The sequence below is a fragment of the Crotalus tigris genome, unplaced genomic scaffold (assembly GCF_016545835.1).
Source record: "Crotalus tigris isolate CLP2741 ecotype Arizona unplaced genomic scaffold, ASM1654583v1 scf7180000017541.2806704, whole genome shotgun sequence".
NCBI classification, from domain to species: Eukaryota; Metazoa; Chordata; class Lepidosauria; order Squamata; family Viperidae; genus Crotalus; species Crotalus tigris.
The window spans coordinates 2,604,114-2,630,805 of NW_024096462.1; the positions used below are offsets into that span (position 1 = coordinate 2,604,114).

Consider the following 26,692-nt stretch of genomic DNA (forward strand, 5'->3'; position numbering starts at 1 on the left):
ATATATACTCTTTTCCCCCATTTTCTCCTGACAACAGAGAAAATTGACTTAAATCTTTACTGACAGTGATTCAACACTTGGCAAATTTGATTTGTTAAAAAAAAAAGAGAAATGAAAACATATCATAGCTCTCAGCTTTTAGCAGCATCAAAGAAAGAACCAATAAACTCTAATAAGAATGTTTTTTCACGCATTATGATTTGTTCATCCATCATCAGCAGGATATGCAAAATCTTGTTAAGAACATTTTAGTTGAATGAATCATTAACTCTCAAAGAGTTCAAGTAAACACTCTTAATATTAGACCCCAAGTTCACTCAAACCTTCTGTAGCTTCCAGAGCTGTAAATCTGTCTCTATAAAGCTTGAAGATACAATTAACAAAGATAAAAAATAAATTCAGGATCTGAGTTTTTTCTTAAGATGATATATGGAATATCCGTCTAAAAACATTGTGCAAACCAGCTACAAATTGCTTGTTAGATTTTCTTCTTGTGCTGCCCCTTGTGCTTTTCAAATTTTGATGGAGATCTATCAGTCCTAGTTCATAATCAAACAATCCTGTAGGACAACAGGGGGTATCCCTGATTACAGATAGTCCTTACCTTACAACCATTCATTTAGTGAACATTCAAAGTTACAACAGCAGTGAAAAAAGTGATTTATGACCATTGTTCACACTTATGGCTGTTACAGCATCCCCATGGTCATCTGATCAAAATTCAGTTGCTGGGCAACTGGCACATATTTATGATCTCTTTTAAAATAGTGCATTCATAAGCAGCATCCTGGGGTCAAGTGATCACCTTTTGCAACCTTCTGACAAACAAAGTCAATGGAGAAAGCCAAATTCACTTAACCATGTTACTAACTTAACAACTGCAGTGATTCACTTAATCATTGTGGTGAGAAAGGTCATAAAATAGAGCAAAACTCAACACCAGTCTTGCTTAGCAACCAAAATTTCAGACTCAGTTGTGGTCGTAAGTCGAGGACTATCGATATATGAAAATCACCCTTCTCTAATATTACTTTCTAGATGTGTCTAATTACAACTGCCATCATCCACAATAAGGACATTTTCTCTTCCACCTGTGCAACACATCTGAAAAGCAATACATTAAGACAACTAATTCAAAGGTTCCATATACAGTGTAAGAGCAACGTTTTTCAAAAGGTAAATAATAAAAAAGGTGAAGATAACTAATTATTAGAAACTCTGCACTTTGCTTGGACGTTTCACCTGTTGTGCCTGTTTAGTAATATTTATTTATGTGGATAATCAAGTCAGCAATTGCTTCCTGAGGATGGTTTACCAATGAACCTCTGAACAACCTGCGGCCTGAAATAGCTCTATCTCTATACAGTAAACATCTTTTACAGTAGGTTGCAATTTTAGGGCAATTTGTTGATTCATGAAATGTTAAATTACAGTTCATGAATCAACCTCCTCCAAATATATTTTCTCTAGTGAAGAAATCCCTTTCCCCTCTGATAGAGAAATGAGATTGCAGCACATTTTAAGATTTCTGATAGAAGTCAAAAGATCCAGCTGATGAAAGCAGTTCTGACGAAGAGCTAATTTTGTCTAGTGGTTAATGCAGTAGGCTAGAAAGTGGGAGATCATGAGTTCAAGTCCTGCCTTAGCCATGAAAGCCAGCTGGGTGACTTTTGGCTAATCACTTTCTCTCAGCCCCAACCCACCTCAAAGGGGTTGTTGTTGTGGGAAAAATAGGAGGGGAATATGTGTTGGATATGTTCGTCGTCTTGAATTATTTGTAAAAATAATAAAGGTGCGATATAAAGAAAGAAAACAAAGAAACTTCTGTAAGGTGTGTGGGATTCATTATTATTATTATTATTATTATTATTATTATTATTATTCATACATTCCCATGTTTAAAATTATTTCTATGTCCCCTGAAAAAGGGATTCTTCTTTCTAGGGCAGTGATGGTGAACCTTTTAGAGACCGAGTGCCCAAACTGCAACCCAAAACCCACTTATGTATCATCGGGTGCTGGGTGGGCGTGGCCCATTGGGTGGGCGTGACCCATTGGGTGGATGTGGCTGCGGTGGTAATGACAGACTGGATGGGACTAAAAAGTTCAATCAATCAATTCCAACTTTGCGAGATTTTTTTTCCTGCAAGAAGTTGAAATTGATTGACTGAGTGAACTTAATTTTTTTTTTTTTGCACACAGCGGCGGAGGCCTAAAGCAAAAAGGTTTTATAAAACCCAGCTGAAGGCCTAGAACTGGGATGAAGGCGTGCGTGCCCACAGAGAGGGCTCTGAGTGCCGCCTCTGGCACGCGTGCCATAGGTTCGCCACCACGGTTCTAGGGGATTTGACTTCCCTGAATTGACACAATCAATTATATTTGATCAGTTCCCCATTTCTGTTTTTTGATTTGGAAAAACCTTGAATGTGTATGCATGTGTATTCTGTTTCTAAAAGTAGACACATATAAATATTTGGATCTGTTTTACCTAGCTCTGAAGCCTTCAATCCATAACTCAATACAACTGTCAACATCGCATGCTTGGCTGAAATTACCCATGGTTTCTTACTGAAATGGAACAAGAATCTATTTCAGAAATACAATCAAATCAAAATTCAAAATGACAAGTGGATTTTTCATGGTCTGGATGACAAAATGGCTCCATTACTTTCTTTTGTGGCTTTGACATTTGAACCTAAATCATCCAGTGGTCGAATTTGTGTCAGCATGTGTGCTTAGTGGTAGTAAAAAATTATAATGGGGGGGGGCTCAGTTCCTGAGATACATTTTTTACAAAGACCTATGGAACTGAGTCTGATGGAACAGGGTTGGATTGTGTTCGTTTATTCAAATGTTAATGGGAGCAGAAGCTTCCTCATAGCTGAAAGCGTATTTTTGGGTTGGATGCATCTTCCCTACTCAACCAATTGTTTCCTTCCTGATCTGCTGGAAGGTAGGAGGGGATCATTTGGTACCTACTTTCCATCTCTATTCTGCTGCCCTGATGTACAGTACATCAAAGGTTAAAGCTGTAGGCCAGTCAGTCCTAAATATCATTTCTAGTGGCTCTTGATATTTGTATGCCCTTTTGATATATCGAGATAAAGTCCTCTACCTGTTTTTTATCTCTAAGGATCTCTCTCTCTCTCCCTCCCTCCCTCTCCCCTTTTAGCTGCCTTTGATCCTATTCTGTAGTTATGAAGGAAGAGGAGGAGGAGGAGGCAGGAGCTCCTATTGATGGAAATCTTTGCATTATTCCATACTTCCAGAAAAATGCTGAAAAATATACTCTTTTTTTATTATAAATTTTTACAATTTTACAATAAAAACCCCTTTCCCAATCCCTCCCAGCCCTCCCCAAAACCCTCCCCCATTCTTCCCAGAGCTGAATACAGAGTTAACTAGAACTTAAAAGAAAAAACTTATAAACTCAAATAAACCTCAAACAAATATAATTACATTCGAAAAACAAATTGTTAAATACATTAACTCCATTATATATAAAAAAACAGAAAGAGAAAAAGAAGAAAAGAAAATAAAAAAAATAATAAAAAAAAGAAAAAAAACTAAATTATTCTATACTTCTAAATAATATCTTAAACTTTAAATATAAATTATTCAAAAGCTAAATAATATTTTCTGATATCATACCTATATTGTATAAAATTTATCCATCTTTTCCACACCAAGAGATACTTCTCTTGTGATTGATCTTTCAAAAAAGCCGAAATTTTTGCCATTTCAGATAAGTAAGAGACTTTAAGAAACCATTCCTGCAAACTAGGCAAAAATTCCTTCTTCCAATATTGTCCTATTAACAACCTTGAATAGCATAATCTAAATATCTTTTAGAGTTTCTCCCTTGAAATCAAGTGAAGTTTTAATCATAGTACTAACACAACTTAATAACATTTACCATTCAACTGTAAATTGGACGCGCCATTTACCTGGCTATAATCTACAAACAGTGGCACTGAGAATAAAGCTTTGGTTTCTTTGTATATCTGAAAAATATACTCTTGAAAAGCAGGACAGAACTGTAGATAGATCCACCCTCTCATGCTATGAGAATAATTTAGAAAGTGACTGCGAACTTGGAGAGTTTTGCACCCTTTATAGTTCCTGCTATGGCTCCCAATTAAAAAAAGAACATAATATGAAAGATTATCTCTTCTTTAGGACTCACTGGTATCCAATCCAAGGGATGGATGAGTGGCAAACAGCTGCTTAGTTGTGTCAGTATTATAGCAGGTGGTGCTCTCATTCTGTTCACTGACTCCGATCGGAATGATACTGAATTGAAACATGAAGCGAATTACTTGTTTCAGCTTAATCTATCCAGTTATTCAAAGTATTTCTTCTTGTCTAGAGGCTTCCTTGATTTCTTCTACCACCAAGCACTTGCTACTTAACAATCTTTTAAGGGGAATTATTTCATGGATGTGCTGCAGGCACAGGTAATATCTGTGCCTACCAACCCACCAACTCTTTCCTTCTTAATAATGTTTGCTGTAGAAACGGAACTGCCCCATTTGTGTCTGTCCTCATCTTAAATTAGCCTGCAACATGGGTGGGTGGTGAAAGTGGTTAGATATCTGCTCTTTTCAAAGCTCAGCATTTCTTCTGCATGCTTCAGGAACCAGAGAGGACAGCTTTGCACAGTCTGACATGGAAGAAGAAATGGGGAATCAAGCCAAAGCAGAAGTTAGATGAGCTTGTTTTAATCTGCACAAACTAGTTTTCAGCATTCCATTACACCAGGGGTGTCAAACTCAATTTCATTGAGGGCCGCATCAGCACTGCGGTTGCCCTCAGGGGGCCAGGTAGGTGTGGACAGGGTGGGTGTGCCCTACTGGGTGGGCGTGGATGGAGTGGGTGTGGCCTACTGGGTGGGTGTGGCCAGCTCTACATCGTTTGTGTCAAAGGTGCCTGTGGGGGCCTGGGCAGGAGTGGGATAGATCTGTCTCTGGCAGAAGGAGGTGGGACCGGGGCAAGTGCCAAGGCATGGTCCACTGGAGGAGCCTTGCTGTTCCTCTCAGGCCATGCGGGGGGGAGGGGGGGGCTTATGGAGCTAAGACTGAATGCGTTTCAGCATAGATGGCCACCACAAAATTGTACATTGGCTCCCAGCTGGCCTGGGCCAGGGCCAAGGCAGAGGGGCCCGTTCCCTCACTGTTTCCGGGATGGCTTCGCAGGCCACATGAAACCACTTTGCGGGCTGCATTCGGCTCCTGGGCCTTGTGTTTGACATGTCTGCATTACACTATAATGGGACTTCATGATAGATGGAAGTAGAATGTCTTCATAATTTTAGTTTAGTTGGGGTTAATGCATAAAGAACTTGAAAAAAAATGGAACTTCAATGTTATATATATTGACAGTAGCAACAGTATGCTATGCACAAAAATGGAAGGACACTTTGATTCCCACAATGGATGAATGGCTGCAACAGTTGATGGAGTTAGCAGAGATGGCTAAATTGACTGCTTTGATTAAAGAAAAGAACACAATTTTGTTTCTACTTGAAAATCACTTTTGTACTTTGTACTTTGGCTGAAACGCTGAATTCAGGTTTTGCTGATTAGATAGATTTTTTTGTTATAGAAATGACTGGTATGTACTGTACCAATATAACCTTATTCCACTGCAGTGGTTCTCAACGTGTGGGTCAGGAGCCCATTTGGGGTCGAACAACCATTTCACGGGGGTCACCAAACAACGCAGTCCGCCATTTTTTTCCCCTTTTCCTTAGCTGTGCTGCTCCCTTTTATTCTATTGGCTTTTGAAAGCCAATAGAATAGACTCTCTTGAATAGAGTCTAATTCTATTGGCTTTCAAAAGCCAATAGGAATTATCCAGGCTGTCTCTGCCCTGCTGAGCCCGCCAAAAGTCCCATTCTGCAAATGGTGCTGCACCAGTTGAGTAGTTCTCAACTTACGACCGGTTGAGTAGTTCTCGACTTATGACCGGTTGGGGGATGCGGCATTAAAAAGGTTGAGAACCACTGTTCTACTGCATCAAAAAGAGTGAGAAGTCAATGCTTTTCTTTTTCTTTTTCCTCCCCTATTTTCCCATTTTTCTTTGTATTTCTCTATTTTATATTTTGATAAACTAATAACATATACACTGACCCTAATTTTATATGGCTTGGATTTCCAGAGGCAAGGATGGACCAAAGCTTTGTGGCAAAACCTCCTTGTAGAAGATCTCAGATGCAATCTTTGACTTCTCTACTTGAAACGAGCAAGTAACAAGAGCTGGAAGCATCTCAGCTTCTTCCATAAAGCCTCCAGTTATCACTATAAATAGTTCCATAGAGTAATGCCCTGCATATATTAGGAGTTTATCATTACTCAAGTTCTCCTTTCACCTGTTTTACATTTTGCTTGTATATCCTAGTCAGTGGAGTTATGCCTTATTAAAAAAAAAGTTTTGGAAGACATGCTTCAGACCTCATGAGACCACAACACTTCTTTGCTATTCATTAAAAAACCCCGTCTTTTCTCAGGCATCTATATAAGAATGACTGACAAATGCTTTTGCTTTAAGGCAGGGCCCCCCAACCTTTTCAGTTCTGCAGATGAGTGGTGACAACGGGGGGGGGGGGGGATGGTTTCATGTGCAAAACCTAAATCCCTTGCATGCACAAATGAAGCTTCATGCGTTTACCCGCTGCTTCAGTGGCTCAGTTCCCAATGGGCCACAACCTGGTTCCCAATGGGCCACAGCCCGGTTCCCAACAGGCCACAGCCACTAATGGGCCACAGCTTGGGGTTGAGGACCCCTACTTTAAGGAATGATTCATTAATGTTACTATGACTATGTAACAGGGACAATTTGTTTAGACCCTCACGGAAACTTAAAAGAAGTTGAACTGTTTTAATAAATAATTCTTCTTCTAGATTATTTTCAAAGGGTCCACAACTGTAGAGAGCAAGGAAGATGATCTTGGTGGTGATAGGCAAGATCTGTCCTCAGGATGATGGGGAATGAAATATATTTTAATTCTACAACAGACAAATAATTATCAGAAGAAGCTCAGACACCTCCCTAATTCATTGAACAATAAGGACAAGAGAAGGGGCAATCATACTTCCATGATTCTCTTCTTATAGCAAATTTAAATAAAAGTAGTTTTAGCGTTCCCATGGAGCTGATTTCTTGATGTAGTCTACCTAATGGTCTTGACATTAATTCTAACAACTAATAGTATAGAATCATGAGACAAAAGAAAATCCAGCAACCTACAGTTATTGCTTGCATTGAAAAAAATCTAATCATAAAAATTCATGGGTATGCTATGCAAAATTTCCACATGATCCAGGAATGATATGTGACTCAATGTGCCTCAGACCTAATTGCTATTTCTCCACACCTCATTATCCTATTAAGGGACTGTTTCCCACCTCAACAAACCTCACAAATCAAGAAGTCTTTCAATATGAAAAGAAAAACCAGGGGAATGATATTACAGTATAATAGTGTTCTCAGGGGTTGCCACAAAGAAGAGGGGATCAACCTATTCTCCAAATCATCTGAATGCAGAACAAGATGCAGTGGGTGGAAACTAATCAAGGAGAGAAGCAAACTAGAACTAAGGAGAAATTTTCTGACAATGAGAACAATTAATCAGTGGAATAACTTGCCTCCAGAAGTTGTGGGTGCTCCAACACTGGAGGTTTTTAAGAGATTGGACAGCCATTTGTCTGAAATGGTATAGGGCAGTGGTGGCGAACCTGTGGCACACGTGCCGTCGCCCCAGTCCTAGGCCTTCAGCTGGGTTTTATAAAACCTTCGTGTTAGGCCTCCACTGCCGTGTGCAAAAAAAAAAAAAAAGGCCCAATCAATCAATCAGTTTCAACTTCTTGAGGGAAAAAAAAGATCTCGCAAAGTTGGAATTGATTGATTGAACGTTTTAGTCCTACCTAGTCTGCCATTACCACCAAAGCCATGCCCACCCAATGGGCCACACCCATCCAATGGGCCACACCCACCCAATGGGCCACGCCCACCCGGCACCCGACAATACATAAGTGGGTTTTGGGTTGCAGTTTGGGCACTCAGTCTCTAAATGGTTCGCCATCACTGGTATAGGGTTTCTTGCTTGAACAGGGGGTTGGACTAGAAGACCTCCAAGGTCCCTTCCAACTCTGTTATAGTTCTAACTTATTCAATTTCTATTTCCCTCATTCAGATTCTTTTTTTTAAAAAAAGTATTCTGGAGGAGAAAGAAAGTCTGAATGTGCCTCTGATTTGAAACAACTCAATTGCAAAGATGACCCAGCAGAGCGGTTGTCAGTTAGAAAATAAGTACCTGGCTATTTGGGCCAAAAGACCTTCACCACTTCCAAGAGCAAATTTGAAGAAGTCTCAGGTGCCTTATGATGTGTGACCCTTGGGCTCCCATCACAATTTCTTGACATAAAAGCTTCAATTTTATCCTTTATGGATAAAATTTTTTATGGCTTCTTCTGCCTCTAGCATTTATATACTAGTTTCCTGGGCTTAACATTCTTCAGATATATTAATTCATGGGAAGTGTCAAGTTGGCTGGTATCTTCCTTAATGTTTATTAGGCTTCCTATACTATCCAACTGTTTATCATTTTACTTCATTACAGTAAGACAGGCGGCAACACAAAATATCAGACTTCAGCACAATTGTGTCCTGTTCTGGACACAGCTCCAAAAGGACAGTGACAAGTTCAGAGAGAAATCAGAGGACAGACGCCAAGGAGGCGAGGGATCTAGAAACCAAGTCCTAGGAGGAACAGTGAAAGGATCTAGGTACGTTTAGCCTACCGAAGATATGACTGAGGGGAGATAAGCTAGAAAGGTTTAGATATCTTCAGTTATTGTCTACGGAGAGTCTCAATCACCAGGTCATGGTGTTCCATGGTGCTTTTTTCAAAAGGCAACTGGACTTTCTTGGGGTTTTTTTCTCAACAGAGCAGGAAGGATAAGATACCACCTATCTCAGTGATGGCAAACCTTTTAGAGACCGAGTGCCCAGAAACCACCCCGCCCCCATCGCTCCACCCTGCCCGCTCTACCCCCCCACCCCGCCTGCCGGGCCACCCACCACCTCCACAGCCCGCTGCAGATCGCTCAGGTGGCCCTGCAGTGCCATGGTAGCCACGCCCTCCAGCTGTGCCCCAGATCATCTGCGCGCGAGGGGGTGCAAGGGTGGAGTCTTGTCCCTGCTGCCCAGCTGCCATGTGCTTGGCTGCACTGCTCCACATCCAGGGACGGCTCTCCTCTGGGGGGGGCTGCTGATGAGGGGGCTGTGGCAGGGCTTGGGTGATGGCGCACATGCCCACAGAGAGGGCCCTGAATGCCACCTCTGGCACGCGTGCCATAGGTTTGCCCCCACTGACCTATCTCCTATTTACAACACAGTCCTTTCAGCAGTCCCAAGCAGGTTCCACACCAATTTGCACTCTGATTCAGGTGGCTCTAAGGATACAGATAAATCCTCAACTACTCTCAAAGTGCTAAGGACCAACTCTCAGAGGGCTAGCAATGATCTTTCCAGTCCCCACCAATTAGCTAGAACTGAAGAAGCTTCTTGGATGGGAACAAAATATTTTCAAAGGAAAAAAACAACCCCAAAAAGGCCAGTTGCCTTTTGAAAAAAGTACCTTTGGGGACGATCTTAAGCTGTTGACGTTGAAGTAGACTTATTCTCCATTGCTTCAAGAGGAAGGACAAAAAAACCCAACAGGTTAAAAATACAGGAAGGCAACATAAGTTGGAATTTCCCGACTTATTTAGCCAAAAGAATGAACACCACACAAAGTGGTGAGTTCTCCTTTGCTAGAGATCTTCATAGAAAGATGGAAACACCATGTGTCAGAAATGCATAGTGGATTCTGCACTGAGCCAGGCTTTGAATTAGATGTTCTCTAAGAGCCTATTCAACTCTGTTTTTTTTCTTTAACGCTTATGTCTTTCTTTGCTTCCAGCATTGCTGGCTGTGGAATTCTGGGAGTTGAAGTCCACATGGCTTAAAATTGTCAAGGTTGAGAAACACTGCCCTAGACTCACTTGCCCAACATTGTTGCATTCTGGAAGGTACAAGAGATACTTAAAGACTTGGAAAGTTTAGCTTCTTAAGCCACATCAATAAGGTTCTTTCCCCCTTGGGGGAGGAATGGGCTTATGGAACAAACTATACCTATAGCCCTTTTCAAAACTTAAAGGGACCTAAAGTATTTCAGCTCTGCCCATTCCAGGCTATCTTGATCATCACTGGCCTCATTCTCTGAGCAACACTTCAGTTAGGCAGGATACCTAGAAAAAGTGTGACTCCAAAGCCCAATCTGATTGTGTTATGTGTACCAGGCACCTAAAACTGTCCATTTTATCCACTGACTTTCACTACACAAAACCATATTTTTTTTTCTGGAATAGAAAATGCCAGAAAATGCTTCTTTCTGACTCTGGAAATACCCAGTAAGACACTGAAGAGTAAGTAAACTATATCGAGATCCCACATCACCTGTTTTGCATCCATCCCACTCAGTAGGAAATGAAATTTTGATGTGTTTCATACGGAAGCTCTTTGGTTCTTCAGCTTTTCTCCAAAATAGGTAATAGGGAAGGCAAAGATAAATGATTTGCTACTCTTCCCTCTTCCTCCGTCTTCCTCTTGTCCTCTAATTGATAAATTTCAAAATGCATTGCCATAATTCAGGATCTGCCCCAGAAGTTTCCCTTCTCTTCTTTCTCCTCCCCATCAGCCAGTCTACAGTTACCTCGACTTTCAGCCCACAAGCAAAAGCAAATTTTGAATCCATTGCTCTGTTGGCTTCCATTGCAGTTATAAAAAAAAAAAAGAGTATAAATCGTCCATACAAGTTAGACAAATAAAGCTATAACTTTCATGTCCCTCAAGAGATCTGGGCAGTCTCAGGAAATTCTGAAGAGGAGAAGAAAGACAAAAGAGGCAAATTAGAAAAGGAAGAAAGCCATCTTAAAGGTGGGAGAGGAGGGATCTTGGTCGTATTGTTTCGATGCTGCAGGCAAAACAGCACTTCAAAAGTGCGCTGACTCACGCCAGCCAAAGAAGAAAAGAGGTGGAAGGACAATTCTTTAATGATTTCTAAAAGGCAGGCAAATTTGTTACACTAGCTCCGTGCTGACATAATTCAGAGCTCTGTCTTGGGGCCTCATCAGCAAAAGGAACCAGCAGATTCCGGCCTGCTTCTGGCTCGTTCATTCCTAGATGACTAATTTGTAGAGACGCTGCCGAGGAGAGATTCATTTGCTTTTCCCTGAGTCCGATTCAGGCAAAGCTCCTCTTGACCGCAGGGCAAAGCCTCTCTCCAGCCATTATTTACTGCCATTCGGAAAATCCCAAGAAGGCTGCAAAATTCCGCATATTAATCTGGACAATTTCATTCGATACAAAGCCATAAATACCATATACTATAAGAGAATAATGAATAATGCTACCCATTTAGCAGGAAAGGTTTCCATTTTCAAGGTGAATTTCTTTGCATATCTTTCTACGGGTAGTCCTCGACTTCAGAACCACAACGGGGACCAGAATTTCCATTGCTAAGCAAGACAGTTGCTATGTGAGTTCTGACCAATTTTATGACCTTTCTTTTGTTATGGTTGTTAAGTGAATCATTACCATGGTTAAGTGAATCACGTGGTTGTTAAGCGGGTCCATCTTTCCCCATTGATTTAGTTTATTGGAATATAAAGAAAACTTCCCGACACTTAAGATCTGTTCGTGGTGTCCAAGCTTCCTTTGGAAGTTGTGGGTTCTCCATCTTTGATAGTATGGGAAGTCAGCCCCCCAAAGAAGGAAATATTAAAAAGTTGGAGCTAGGAGATTAGGAAGACAAAGACTTACAATCTGCATACTCCACCTGGGACAGGACATGGTAGGATTAACTCACAAAGGCTAAAGGGCACACCCAAACACAGGTCAGAACACATGACACAGGAAATAGCCTCAAAACAGGAACAGGAAATAATCCCAAACAAAAGGCTCCAGAGGGTATAAAAAACCTACTTCCTACATGTGCTCAGCCCTTTTTTCACGTCTCTTGCTGCCAGAACCATCTTCCTGTCTGGCTCCCCTCTTCAATAAACTACAACTTTCTTCCCAAAGTAGTTGCTATGTTTATTCCCAACTTGGATGAACCACGATGAAGACTTTTCTTCCAACAATAGGTTTTAAGAGGAGATTGGACAGCCACTTCTTAAGATGACTTTCCTGTACATTGAAAAGGGTTGTACTGGATAATTCTTCTGGGCCCTTCAGTTTCCCAGTTCTGTGATTCAAGAGTACAGCAAAATAGAGCTTCTTATATGCATCCTTTAGCTACACTGTCAGATACTCGTATTTAACTTTGTCTTCAGTTTTGTTGCATTTTTTTTCCTTTCACGCAGAGAATGCTTTGTAGACCTTGATATTTCAAGGTTAGGAGACAGATCTTGGTCCAATCCAATCAAAAGGCTTCCATGCTTACAGTGGTATCCCATCTCTTTCATGAGGGTCCTGCTGAGGAGCAATTATACTCCAAGCTATTTGAAACGCCCTTGATTTTTATGATCCAGCTACCTTCTAATCTAGTCTGCTTTTGAGGATTTTATCTTGGAAAACAGGCTCAAAATCAACACCACTGACAATAATAACTACTGATAATATTAGTAATAATAACCCAGTACAAACTTTGCCAGCTTCCTCTCTGTAAAACTCAGGTCATTCATGCTGCAAAACGTTGTCTTTTAAATTGTTATTTAGAAGTAAGCCTATCTATCTTATGGGGGGGGGGGAAGAATCCTTATAATTAATACGGAAAGTGCAGGATGCTGCTTCTCTAAAACCTGTAACTTCCCTCTTTTGAAAGGGGGCTTGCAATATATTAGAGCTACGCAGTGTTTAGGTTCTGTTTCCAAAAAGAGGGTTAGATATATGCCAAGAAAAGACCCTTTAAAGGCCTTACTGTCTGTTTCTCTTGGAAAAGCCGTTCTCACATGGTCTGAAAGAAGCACCCTGATAGTAGAACAGGCCAGTCCCTGATCATCTTTGTTGCTGTTCTCTATACTCTTTCTAAAGTCTCAACACCTTTTTTATATAATGGTGACCAAAACTAAATGCAATGTTCCAAGTGTGGCCTTACCAAGGCATTGTAAAGTGGTATTAACACTTTACGTGATTTTGATTCTATCCCTCTGTTAATGCAGCCTAGAACTGTGTTGGCTTTTTTGGCAGCTGCAACACATTGCTGGCTCATATTTATGTGATTATCCACTAGAACTCCAAGATCCCTCCCATAGTTACTACTACTGAGCGATGTGCCACTATACTGTACCTTGCATTTGGTTTTTGTTGCATTTGCATTTGGTTTTTATGACCAGATTCACCTGGAATCAAAGGGGGGGGGGATTTACAAAAGCCCATTAATTAGAGCTACCAGATCAGAGTTGCAAATAATTGGATGATTGCTAAATGACAGTAAAATGTTGTAATTTTCTGCATCTCTTTAGTGTCAGCTAATATTTGGATTTTTGTAACCTGACTTTGGAGGCCCTTACCACTTATTTGTGGAATGAATGATTTCAGCAATTTTGGGATAAATCTGCCTGAAACAGTGGAGCATATAAGCAGTTACTCAGTGGATGACATTGGTAGCACCCTCCAAACAGAACAGCAGTTACATTACATCAACAAGTCTGCTTTTAATGAGATTTCCTGGCAGCCTGAAAATTGAAAATGGATACCAGGCAGTTCCAGCCACCAGGATTCATTCAAAATAAAACTCTCACAACACTATCTCTTTAATGGCATGGAATTGTTGTTTGGGTTTCTTTGTTTTTTTCCTTTAGGATGAGTCACCTCATACTTGATGTGGCACCAGAGGTTCGACAACATTTGTTGTGGCAAAACAGATTGAATTTAGAAGGAGGGGAGGATCTCTCCTAAACACACAGTGACGCAGGGATGCTCGCAGGGAGCTGCAGTCAGCCATGGCTGTTGGGTGCACATCTGCTGTGCATCTGGTTACCCACATTTTCCTGTGCACATTTAAAGTAATCCTGTGTATTTTTTTTTCAAGAAACCCTTGAAAGAAATCCAACATATGATTTTATTATTCCGTTTGATGCAATCAAAACAACGCTGTCGTCAACAGAATGTCAAGTGACTCTGTGAGTGTGATGCCACTGCTTAACAAAGGCCTCTAAACTCCATATCCCACAGATTCCATTTCTCATACTTGTAAGTCCCACTGATGATCCCTGGGAAATTAGAAATAGCTCTGTAGCATGCTTGCGTGGCACCAGATCGAGAGAGAAAAATTGCATTGGTTTCTGTTTGACCCACTATTGGAAGATAACTCCCAGATCTTCCTAATGGCTGGCTAAATGACAACAATTTTATACTGGAAATGGATTTGAGAACTTGGCTATAGTGCACCGTGAACTGGGGCCTTCCAGATGTGATCAGACCACATCAAAAAGTATAGTAGATTGGAGAAGGAAGAGCTTTGGTACAGAATACTTGAAGTTGCAGCTGGGGTTTAGGAAAATGTGCCAGGACAAAAAGAAAAGGGAAAAAAATGGACCACCTTACATAAAATTGTCATTATCAGTGGAACTACACACCTGTTGTGTACTTGTGTACTTGAATCTATAGCAGGGGTCAAACTACAAAATTTCATGTCTGAAATCTAATATTTCAGCCTTATCAAAAATTATGAGGCTGTGAAATGCTATAGCCTTTCCTGCCTAAACATCATTGACAGATTAATTTTCTAGGAAGATACATTGGCTGTTACATATGAGTATATTAAATTTGAATTCCTTTAAAAGGAGCATAGCATTTCCCAAGTAAGCAGGGTCAAGATGGGAAACTGGTTACATTAATGGGGCATTTCACGTTACCTGAAAATCATCCATTTATGTAGCATTTCCCTCCATTTACAACAATGACTAATAATACCTTATAAATCCTCTTGTGTCTTTCTGAAAAATTCAGTAATATCTCTTAAGCAAAGGAGAAGGAAAAACTGGGTACATTTAAGAAAATGGAAATATGGAGAAGAAAGAGAAGATAAGAAGAAGAGTTCTATTGAAAAACTTATTCAATTATTTTCAGCCATTTATAATGTTCTCCTCATAATTATTTTCCTTAATTGGACATGGCTAGCACTCCATTATCATCTCCTCCCATGTCCTCTTCTTAATATTTGTTTGCTAGTAGATTATGTTAGCATAATCCAGTGGTTCTCAATTATTTTCTGTCATGCCCCCCCTAGGAATAAGAAAACATTTTGCGCCCCCCCCACGTGACTGTCTATCCAATCGGGTCCTTTGCGTGTGTCACGTGCGTCCAATATGACAGTATTTGCCGAGGTCAAACGAGCCCCCCTTTACGGAGCCTCGCGCCCCCCCTGGGGGGCCCGCCCCACTATTTGAGAACCACTGGCATAATCTAACATAATTGTCATTTGTGACATTGTTAAAAGTTATTCAATAATGTGAACATTTTTTTAAAAAAATCAAGAATTAGTATTATTTTTAATTTTGGATATGCTAAAAGCTTAAGACAGAGGTAGTGATTTAGCTATAATTAGGCCAAAAGGCAATGTGAACTTGAAACATTTCTTTAAATAGGGATATTTTATTTGCATTTGATCTCCTCTTTCTCTTCATTCAAATATACCATCCACATTAACAAAAGCATCTATCCAATGCCTTCTAAATCCAATATATATACATCCCCCTCAGGATATAAGCTACCATGATTTGTTTATAATCCTAAATTAATTCAAATAGCATACTGTGCTTTGAGTACAGGAGGTTAGAGAAGCAATTGTAAGAATGGCAAAAATAATTCATATGAGTCACTATAAATAGGAAGATGCCAAGCTGCTGCCTTGTTACACTCTTTGAGAACACATAATGTTCCATTTTAGGCAAGGGTGGGGAACCTATAGCCCCAAGGCTAGATGTAGTTCGTGCTCTCTTCAGATTTGCACCTTCTGAAGCCTCTCCAGTAACTGAACAGAAGCCAAAAATTTCCCTCCAGGTTAAGGCAGGACACAACCCAAACTTGTAGAATGAACACTAAAAGAACCATATCCCAACTTGGAGAAAATGAAAAATTGCAGCCCCCCGCCCCTCCAGACAGAGAGATGTGGCCTGCTGTAATGGCATCTGCAAATGGCAGAAGGAAGAGCTGCAGACTAGAGAATGATCAGACAAATGGCAGTTGAGTCTATACATTGAATGGGGGCATGGCAAACATATCAGAAGGGACTTTCCTAGTTTTTTTTTCTCTTTGAATTGTAAAGTAAGGGGGAATAGATGTATTTTCAAACTTGTAAGATTTTGTTAATGTATCCTTACAATGAAGTTACAATGTGTACTTCTAGGTATGATTGTTGTCTGAACTACCTTGCAAGGTTGACACCTGTCCATTTGTTTATCATTACACCTCTGCAGCTTTCTGTCAGGCCCAGCCCAAGAACAATATAGAACCATACAGTCAAAGCTCAGTTCTGTATTTGCTCACACCCAATAGACAGAATCTTGCCAGACTAAACCAATATTACACTCATTCTAACATTTAACTGGAGAGATTCTAGGGATTGGCTATCCTAACTCTCTTTCTCCATCTCTGTTCCAGCTCCAAGCTACGTTGCCTCTTGCCTCACCTTCTTCCTTGGAATGTGCTCTCCTTCCCGGGAAATTGCTGCTTCACTGCAGTCTGGCACTCCACAGGCACCATCTCTTACATCAGTGGTTCTCAACCTGTGGGTTGGGACCCCACTTGGGGTCGAACGACCATTTCACGGGGGTCGCCAAACAACGCAGTCCGCCATTTTTTCCCCCTTTTCCTCAGCTGTGCTACTCCCTTTTATTCTATTGGCTTTTGAAAGCCAATCGAATAGACTCTCTTGAATAGAGTCTAATTCTATTGGCTTTCAAAAGCCAATAGGAATTGTCCAGGCTGTCTCTGCCCTGCTGAGCCCGCCAAAAGTCCCAGTCTGCAAACGGTGCTGCACCAGTTGAGTAGTCCTCGGCTTACGACCGGTTGGGGGTCGCGGCATTAAAAAGATTGAGAACCACTGTCTTACATCTTTAGTTCTACACAGCTTGTGTGCCTCTAGCTACCAAAAGGACGCTCATCTTTATAAGAAGGATAGCAGACTCTTACCTTTTTATACAGTAAAGTCTTAAACTCCAGAAGAAATTACAAGCAGAAAAAAATTTCAGGGGCTACTTCAAATTTCTACATCTCCCACACTTTGATCGATCAGCATTGGTTCTAATGGGCTCTTCAGAACCCAACCAGCTAAATTTCCTACATCAAACATCCTAAATATTTTGCATGGGTATGAAAACACCAGCAAGGCTGTTGAAATCTGTATTAAGCTTAACATCAGCCTTTTTTCTGTTGTGTATATATGCAAATGACATACACTATAAATTTAGACTAGCTTAGAAATTATTTTTGAAGGAGTGATTATTGGCTTATAGCTATATAATTTATTTATTATGAATGTTTAGGCTGTTTCTGTTCACTCATTATAAAGTGATATATAAGAACAATCAAAATGCAACAACAAAAACAAAACAAAAACCCAAACCCTAATACCACAAACAATTGTAATATGAAGTAAGGAAGAAAGAGAATTAATGAAAGGATGGCTTAAAATAAATTTACAAACTTATTACTCATCAAAGCTTAAATGAGCTACTACAGAATTTCCTTTGTTGTCACTATTGTACAACAATAAGGAAACAAACAGTTCAAATAGGCTTCAACCAGATATTTCCAACTCAATTAAAAAATTCACAATGTTTTCATGCTTAGTAGGAGTCATTGTGAGCAGGAACACAGCTGTCTGGAATAATGTCATGGAAGAGCTGGTTGAAGAACAAATTATTGTCTGTGAAGAACACTGTTTAGATGAGCACAAATATACAGCAGCAATCCTGCTGATCATCTATACAACAACTTTCAACAAAATGAATATCCACACAACTTTATCAAAAAGTGCCTGATCATTCAACCCAATACAGCACAATCAACACAAGCTGTGAAAAAGATAACAGTGCTATACATCAAAAACATTTCAGAAACCACCAATACACTACCACAGAGGTCTTCAAACTTGGCCCTTTTATGACTTGTGGACTTCAACTCCCAGAATTCCTCAGCCAGCGTGCCTGGCTGAGGAATTCTGAGAGTTGAAGTCCACAAAATAATAAAAAGAGCCAAGTTTGAAGACCCCTGCACTACTATAACCACATGGCATCACTGTAGCACACAAATCAACTAAAGTCCTCCAAAACATTCTAAGTAAACGAAAAGACCCATCAGCCCCAGAAGTAAACATAGGACTCATCTACAACATAAAATGTAAGGACTGCAACAATCACTGTATGGGACAAATAGGCAGAAGACTAGCAAAGCACATCCATGAACACCAACTAGTAGTTAGAAGACATGATGCAAACTCCTCATTTCACAAAACATGGACAGACTTAATCATAGTTTCAACTGGGAAATTGTGAGCATCCTAGACCAAGACAAGTCCAAAAATGCTAGAGAATTCCTGGAAGTCCTGAACTCAGACAAATCAGCCTTCAATAAGCACATACAGATAAACAACATCTACCTTTAAAAGAGGCAATCAAAAAGGCAAAAGCGAACAGCAAAACTAAAACACCTCCTCACCAGCAATCAACACCCAGGTGACCAGAGCTTAATACTAAAATTAACATTAGACCAACCGTCAAGAAGCAAACAACCCAATCAAGGAACCCCCTACAAATATTCTATCAATTTATTATCTATTATCCTGATTTTGCTAATGTTCAGAATGCAGAATATTTTGTATATCTCAAATAAACAAATGTGTGTGTGGGGGGGGGGGTAGGGGATGGCGGCAATTGTTTCAGTAAGTGTCAACAAAGCATATTGGCTTCTCAACTCCACTAGGTAGACCAGAGCAGGTAAACCAGAGCAGGAAATCAACTTTATATGAAGGCTAAAACTATTTTTATTGATAGCTATAGTAACATAATCTTGCAAGCTTTATTATGCTATGCTGCCTCTCCCTTTTGCTTCAGTGAATTAGGGAGACATCTCCTTGAGCCACTTCTGAATATTACTGTATTGTTTTGGACTCAACAAATACTTCAGTTCCTTTTGTTCCTGTAATTTTCCATCAAGGTTATCTTCCTTGCTCTCTATACAACATTCCCTAATCTGTATTTCTCCCATGGTGATCCTGGCTGGAATTACTAGAGTTTCAGTTCAACACATCTGGAGAGCACACTTAATACTCTCTTCCTTATCACAAAGCCTAACTTTCAAATTCTTGATCACACGGATCAGGCTGCTTCAAAGAGGGATTAGCCACATAATACTCAAAATTGCTAAAAAAAAAAAAAAAAAAAATTGGCATCATTTTAATAGGCTAATTGAGATTAAGGAAAACCTAGTATTAAAGAATGTCTTGCTAAATTGGATAGTATTCACTGGGGTGATTCACCTCATTAACATTGTTACACAAATGACATCGGCAGCATCAGTTTAAGTCATTTGAATAATGACATGATTCTACATATAACATTAATCGGTATGGAAAACAGGTCAGTTCCATTGCAGTCATAAAAATCAAGGGTTCACTGTGTCTCTTTCAAGACGGTATATCTCCGGATACCATCTGCCGTCAGGGTCCCCAAATCAAAACATGGTTGTAAACTTTCAATTCCCCAAGAGCTGATTGCCTCCGTCGATGTAAAGATGCAGTTCCACCTTAATTCACAGGAAATTTAAAACTATTGATGCTGCATTCTGCCTCTCCCATGATTCCACGGCCTTTTTGTCCTGTGCTTCATAGCCTTGAAACCAGGTGGATGTTGGTGCAACTGACATCTCTGGTGATGAGTAGAACAACATTATTGTCTTCAACACTTATGTATCTGGCTATTCCAGGAACTGAAAGCTAGGTTAAATAGACCTTTAGAACAATTAGCAAAGTCTTCTTATATAGTTCACATTTAGAACAAGGATCAGCTTTGGAGAGGTTAATTAAATGAAGCTCTGTTCCTGGAAATGCTTGTTCCTCTTCAAAACAGATTGTTTACTGGCCTGATGCTCAGGTTGCTTCTTCTCAAAATTTGATCGTACTTTTTCTAACAGAGAATGGTATTGTTGCTTTTATTATAAAATGTAAGAAAATAAGAATTGAAAAGGATCTTAGACCAACTCCCTGCCTGGTGCAGGAATCCATTTCTGAAGGATTCCTAGCAAATAGCCATCCAGCTTCTGTTAAACACACACACACACACACATACATACACACTACTCCCCACCCACCCCGTCCGAGAAAGAGAACCTACCACTTGCCTAGGGAGCTTCTATGATTTCATTATTAAATTGCCTTCATTCTATAGCTTTCCTAATCTTAAAAAGATCCTAAGGAGAGAGGTTCATTTACAATATCTTTTGGGGATTTAATAATATACGGGAAACCAGAGTGGCTGAAGACTGTTGGAGAGATAATTATACAATGAAATATATTTATTTTCCATGAGAACAGATGTGAGTCTAAGTCTTGATTTGATTTTAGAATTTATTTATTTTAATATGGTTTTGATGATTCCCTTTTTAGGCATTTCTATATTTTTAAAAGCTGTTTGCTACCTTAAGCATTCCAGGAATGAAAATAACAGAATAATAGAATTGGAAGAGACCTTGGAGGTCTTCTAGTCCAACCCCCTGCTCAAGCAGGAGCTCCTATACCATTCCAGACAAATGGCTGTCCAATCTCTTCTTAAAAACCTCCAGTGATGGAGCACCCACAACTTCTGAAGTCAAACCATTCCACTGGTTACTTGTTCTCACTGACAGAAATTTTCTCCTTAACTCTAGTTTGGTACTCTCCTTGAGTAGTTTCCATCCATTGCTTCTTGCTCTGCCTTCAGGTGTTTTGGAGAATAAAAGGCAGAATATATATTGATTAATTGAATGAATGAATGAATGAATGAAAAAATATACACATATACACCATCTCAGACAAGTCTCTAGCCTCTTCTTAAAAATCTCCATTGATGGAGCGCCCACTATTTCTGAAGGCAAGCTGTTCCACTGGTTAATTGTCCTCACTATCAGGAAGTTTCTCCTTAATTCTGGCTTGCTTCTGTCTTTGATCAGATTCCAACCTTTGTTTCTTGTCCTGCCCTCTGGTGCTTTGGTGAACAACGTGATCCCTTTCTTTGTCGAAGTCCCTCATATTCTGGAGTACTGCTATCATGTCTCCCCTATTTCTTCTTTTCTTTAGACTAGCCAAATTCAAATCTTGCAGCCATTCTTTGCATGTTTTAGTCTGCAGGCCTTTGATCATCTAAGTTGCTCTTCCCTTATTTTTTCCAAACTCTCAACACCATGTGATATGGTGACCAAAATTGGCTGCAATATTCCCGGTGTGATCTTACTAGGGTTTTATAAAGCGGTACTAATACTTTGTGTGATCCTGATTCTATGTCTCTGTTTATACAACCCAGAATTGTATTAGCTTTTTTGGCTGCTGCTGCACACTGCTGGCTCATAGTCAAGTGATTGTCCATTAGGACTCCAAGGTCCCTCTCACAGTTACTGTTTTTAAGCCAGGTCTCGCCTAATCTGTACTTGTACCTTTGATTTTTCCTGCCTAAATGTAAAACTTTGCTTTTTTCACATTGAAACTCATTTTGTTGGATAGGGCCCATTGTTCAAGTTTGTCAAGATCTTTTTGGATCCTGAGTTTGTCTTCTGGGGTGTTGGCTACTCCTGCCAGTTTGGTGTCATCCGGAAATTTGATTTGTATTATAATGTATTATAATGTACTGATATGAAACCTGAGGTCTTTAAGTATTATGCAATGTCCTAAAATCTTATATGTGATTGTTAGAGCCTTTCCAGAAGTTGTCACCAAATCTTAATTTTTAATGCGATGAAAGGGCAAAGACAGATTGGTTTATCGTAGACTATCAATTTTGAAGATACATTCAAATTGAGGGTAGCAAGCCTTGAAACTCCAGATACAGGTGATCAGTGGTTGGAGAAGTATCTATCTATTTCTTCTATTTGCAAACACTTCAAAGGCTTCTGACTGGCCATAGTAAGAAACAAGATGCTGGACTATGGTCTGATCCAAAAGGACTCTTTTTATGTATTAAATACTTTGCACTGTTCTTGCTTTGAAAATGAAATTGTTTTGAACTTCATGTGAGCACAAGCACAAGCTTTACACTTCATTAAACTAGTCTGAGTTTTACCAGACAGCCACTATTTTAAGGAACCCTTGAGACAAATCTGAAAAATGTCTGGCTATTTTAATGAATAGCAGAGACTTCATGCTGCAATTACCAAAACACTTCTTCCTAATCTATTAAGTAAACATGTACTTACTCATAGTTTAAAATAAATTTAACTAATTCAAATTTTCAACTTAATCAAACATGGGGGGATTGTCTTGACCTGCCCATTTTCTGGAATTTGTTCCCTTTGACCACTAAAAGATTGCTCTCAGCCTAGAAGAAGCTGTGCATCTCTCTGGAAAAGCAAACAAAGACCCTTAACTCATTCAAATTGTATCCCTGCAATCCTTAGTTTTGTTGAATATCTTTTGTTGATTCATCTTTGGCAAGAAATTTGGCCTTGTGATTTCCTAGTTTATCACTCATCTGTTGATATGCTAATTTTAAAAAAAGAAAGAGCTTTTTATCTCATATTTATGCCCCCTATAAACGGCCTAGGATGAATGAATCATAATACATTCATAACACAACACACAAGAGGTAAGTGGGCATAGCAACCAAAGTGCTTAGTTTTGAACATTATGTGTGATACAAAAGCAGCTCACCAAGAACACAATACTCTGCTAGAGAGTGTCCCTTCCATCAGTGTGTGACTGTGAAGGTGGGTGGGAATTGATAAAGGTTTGACAACTCAAAAAATAATATTTCTCAGAGAAAAAATGAGGATACATCTGAATACTACTCTATACAGCAGATCTAATCAAGGTGTTCCAAAGCCCTCTCTCATGAATTAACAGCACATGACATGACAAGATGCATATTCTAGTTTTTGATCTCAGGGATGGTTTAGATCAGTGGTTCTCAATCTTTTCTTCAGCCCGGCTCCCCCTTTAAATAGCTTTTATAACCACGGACCATGGCCATGGACCACCAAGACTTAACTCAAGATTTAAATCACAATATTTCTTCAAGCCTTCATGAACCCCCCGTGATGACACATGGGTCCGCAGACCACAGGTTGAGAACCACTGATTTAGATCAATAATGTTCTTGGCAGTTTTAAGATATGTGAACTTCAAGTCCCAGAATTCCCTAGCCAGCAGGCTTTCATGCATTTATTTCTTGCCCTTCCTAAAGATCAATGAAATTAGTTTCTTCGTAGGGAATATCATACAGTGAATGTGTCATTCATTCATTGATCAAGGCATCACAAAGTTTGAGAAGCTCACTAACTGAAAACCAAACTATTTATAAGTTAGCCAGATGTGCAAACCTAATTACTGAATCTTTGACTATATGAACCTTTCAATAGCTTAGGTCTTGGCCTTAACCTGTCTTCATACCTACTGATAAACAGCCAGAAATTATCACCTCTTCTTCCTTCATTGAGTGATCTAATTAAATAGATTTCACTAGATATTAAGTGGTCCACACACTATGAGCACCAGGGCATAATTCATAAGAGTGTAAGTTAAAATCATGGAAAGTTGCCTTATATGAATAACAACAACAACAACAACAACAACAGTAGTAGTAGTAGTAGTAGTAGTAGTAGTAGTAGTAGTAGTAATAGTAGAGTTGGAAGGGACCTTTGAGGTCTTCTAGTCGAACCCTTTGCTTAGGCAGGAAACCCTATACCAGTGATGGTGAACCTTTTAGAGACTGAGCACCCAAACTGCAAACCAAAACCCACTTATATATCGTCGGATGCTGGGTGGATGTGGAATATTGGGTGGGTGTGGCCCATTGGGTGGGCATGGCTCATTGGTTGGGCGTGGCTGCGATGGTAATGGCAGACTGGGTGGGACTAAAAAGTTCTATAAATCAATTCCAACTTTGCGAGATCTTTTCTTTTCCTGTGAGGTTGAAATTGACTGATTGATTGAACCTTTTTTTTTGTACACGGCAGCAGAGGCCTAAAGTGAAAAGGTTTTATAAAACCTAGCTGAAGGCCTAGGACTGGGGCGATTGCACGCGTGCCCACAGAGAGGGCTCTGAGTGCCACCTCTGGCACCCGTGCCATAGGTTTGCCACCATGGCCCTATACCATTTCAGACAAATGGTTGTCCAGTCTCTTAAAAACTTCCAGTGTTGGAGCATTCACAACTTTCTGGAGGCAGGTTGTTTCACTGATTAATTGTTCTAACTGTCAGGAAATGAAGAACTATGCCTTATATTTTTGAGCTCAGCAGAAAAAAATTCTTCACATCACCTGCTATATAATCTTTACAAATGGACAAGGGATGATCCCAGGGCCTTTGGCATTCAAAGCAAGTACTTTAATACTGAGCCACGATTCTTCATATGAAATGATCTACAAACAAGAATAGATATTACAGAAGTCCAAGAAGGATTTCAATGTCAGATTCACCCCAGGAACATGTTCTTTCCTTGAGGGAGTACTTGGCCCTTGCTTTTGTTGAATTCACTTCTGGATAAGGGATACATTTGGAAGTTTCCAAACACTGCAGCAAAATGATAGAGTACTGGTAACATTTATAACCAGTTAATAATTCTTCTTTACCAGGGATTCATCTGTCTCACTTGACTTCATTTAAAATTGGCAGATGGCCAAATGCATGGGGGGGGGGAGGAGGAAGAATGCTATTGGTGCAGCCATTTAAAGAAAAAATCGAAGTCAATCCTTACCAGAATTTCTTTCCCTCTCTCTCGTCTTCAGAGATTTAAAATATTTAAAGTTCCTCATGAAGGTATGATAATGGAAGTCACAAACGGAATGTATAAGACAGAAGGAACTGAACAGAAATCAAATGAAAACGAGCTGCTTGAATGGAAAAGGGATTCTTTCTTTGAAAAGCCGAGTTTATTTCTGCGCCAAGGGGGCTGGGAAATATTTTCCTTATGGAGGCAGCGGGATGTGATCCCCAGACAGAGTGCTGCAGCTGGATGAAGGACGCTTGAGTTCAATATATAACTGGGTAACCTTGGGTCATTCATTCTCAAATAGGGATTAAGAAGCCTGCATCACTGCTGTCTCACTGTTTGCTTTTAGTAGTGCATTTTTGATCCAGCAATTTTTTGGTTGGCTTTTATATTACAAATTCTCCAGATCAAACCTGGCAATGGGAGGAAGTAGACTACTTTAAAGTTTCAATGGTAGTGGAGCAGCTCTCACTATTATTATTTAAAAGTGTGAGAAATTTATTACAGTGTTAATAGTTTTAAGAACCCAGCTTTTCCTGGACAGGCCAGGAAATTGAAGTAAGGAGATGGCATGCTCATATTTATTCCATACATTAATATTTATTCCTGAAAGTGCCAGAAGTTTTTTTTTCCCCTCAAGGGAAAAAAAAACAATCCAGTTGCCTTTTGAAAAAGCACCTTTGAGACAACTATAACCTGGATGACTGAGAATCTCCACAGCTATACTGCCAGAAGCAAATGAAACACATAAGCAAATGAAAACGGTATTTGCAAATTGTTCTAAGTTATACCTACTTTTTCAAAAATTTGCATCAGGAAAATATGTGTGTCAAGGAATAAAAACAGGATAGTTACAGTACATTAAAACAAATTCCTGAACAATTTACATTCACAGATGTAAATTTTAGCTTAAAGGAAATGTTAAAACATTTACGTTAGCCTAAATATAACATAACTTGTTAACTTAAAGGAAAAATGCATGCAGAGTATCCATATGTTTCAAGATGTTATGAATGTAGATGGTTACAAGTTCTATTTTTTAGAAAAGAAAAACTTTATAGAAAAATGCTGGGCTGAAATATTAATAAAGTTGCCAGTTAAGAGGACAAAATACCTGATGCCCTTTGAATTCCCATGAATGTCCAGCTTTTGGGTTTTCTAACCTGGTTTGGACATCAGGATCAACCATATTTTTTAAAATTAAGTTCTATTCCATAATCCAGACTGGCAGGATTTATACCAGATGTTGGGCTCAAAAAAGTACATCATGTGAACCCCATCTGGATAGATCATGAAGTTCATACTTTTGTCATGCTGATTAGGGAATTCTGGGAGTTGAAGTCTACACAGCTTGAATTGCTGAGACTGAGAAACAACGGTCCATTGGCTTAACCCAGCAGGTTAGGGTCATTTGCATAAAAATTATTATTCCCCAAGATTTGTGGGAGGAAAGCTGTGGTATGTCAGGAGTGAGGACTGGATTTTCCCCATTCCCTAAACTTTTATGAAACATAAATATTTCCTCTGACATAGATGTTTATCTTGGACAAAGGAAAATTATTGTTTCCTGGCCTAAGCAGAACTAGGAATGTAGCTGAAATATGTAATTGCATACTACAGCATTCAGATCTCTCCAACTCCGGCTAGTGCCAAAGAAGCACCATTTTGTCTGCTAAGAATAGAAAATAAAATGAAAAGGACCAGAAGTTAAAACATCTGGCCAAAGAATGTAAGAATCCGCATATTCC

The 26,692-nt window shown here is 39.6% G+C and overlaps 1 protein-coding gene across 3 annotated transcripts in view; it reads right to left on the minus strand.

Moving 5' to 3' along the window:
- The window catches only part of RERG (RAS like estrogen regulated growth inhibitor), a 119,482-nt gene that overhangs the window by 19,415 nt on the left and 73,375 nt on the right, over positions 1–26,692 (minus strand). The gene's annotated exons all lie outside the window — the stretch shown is intronic.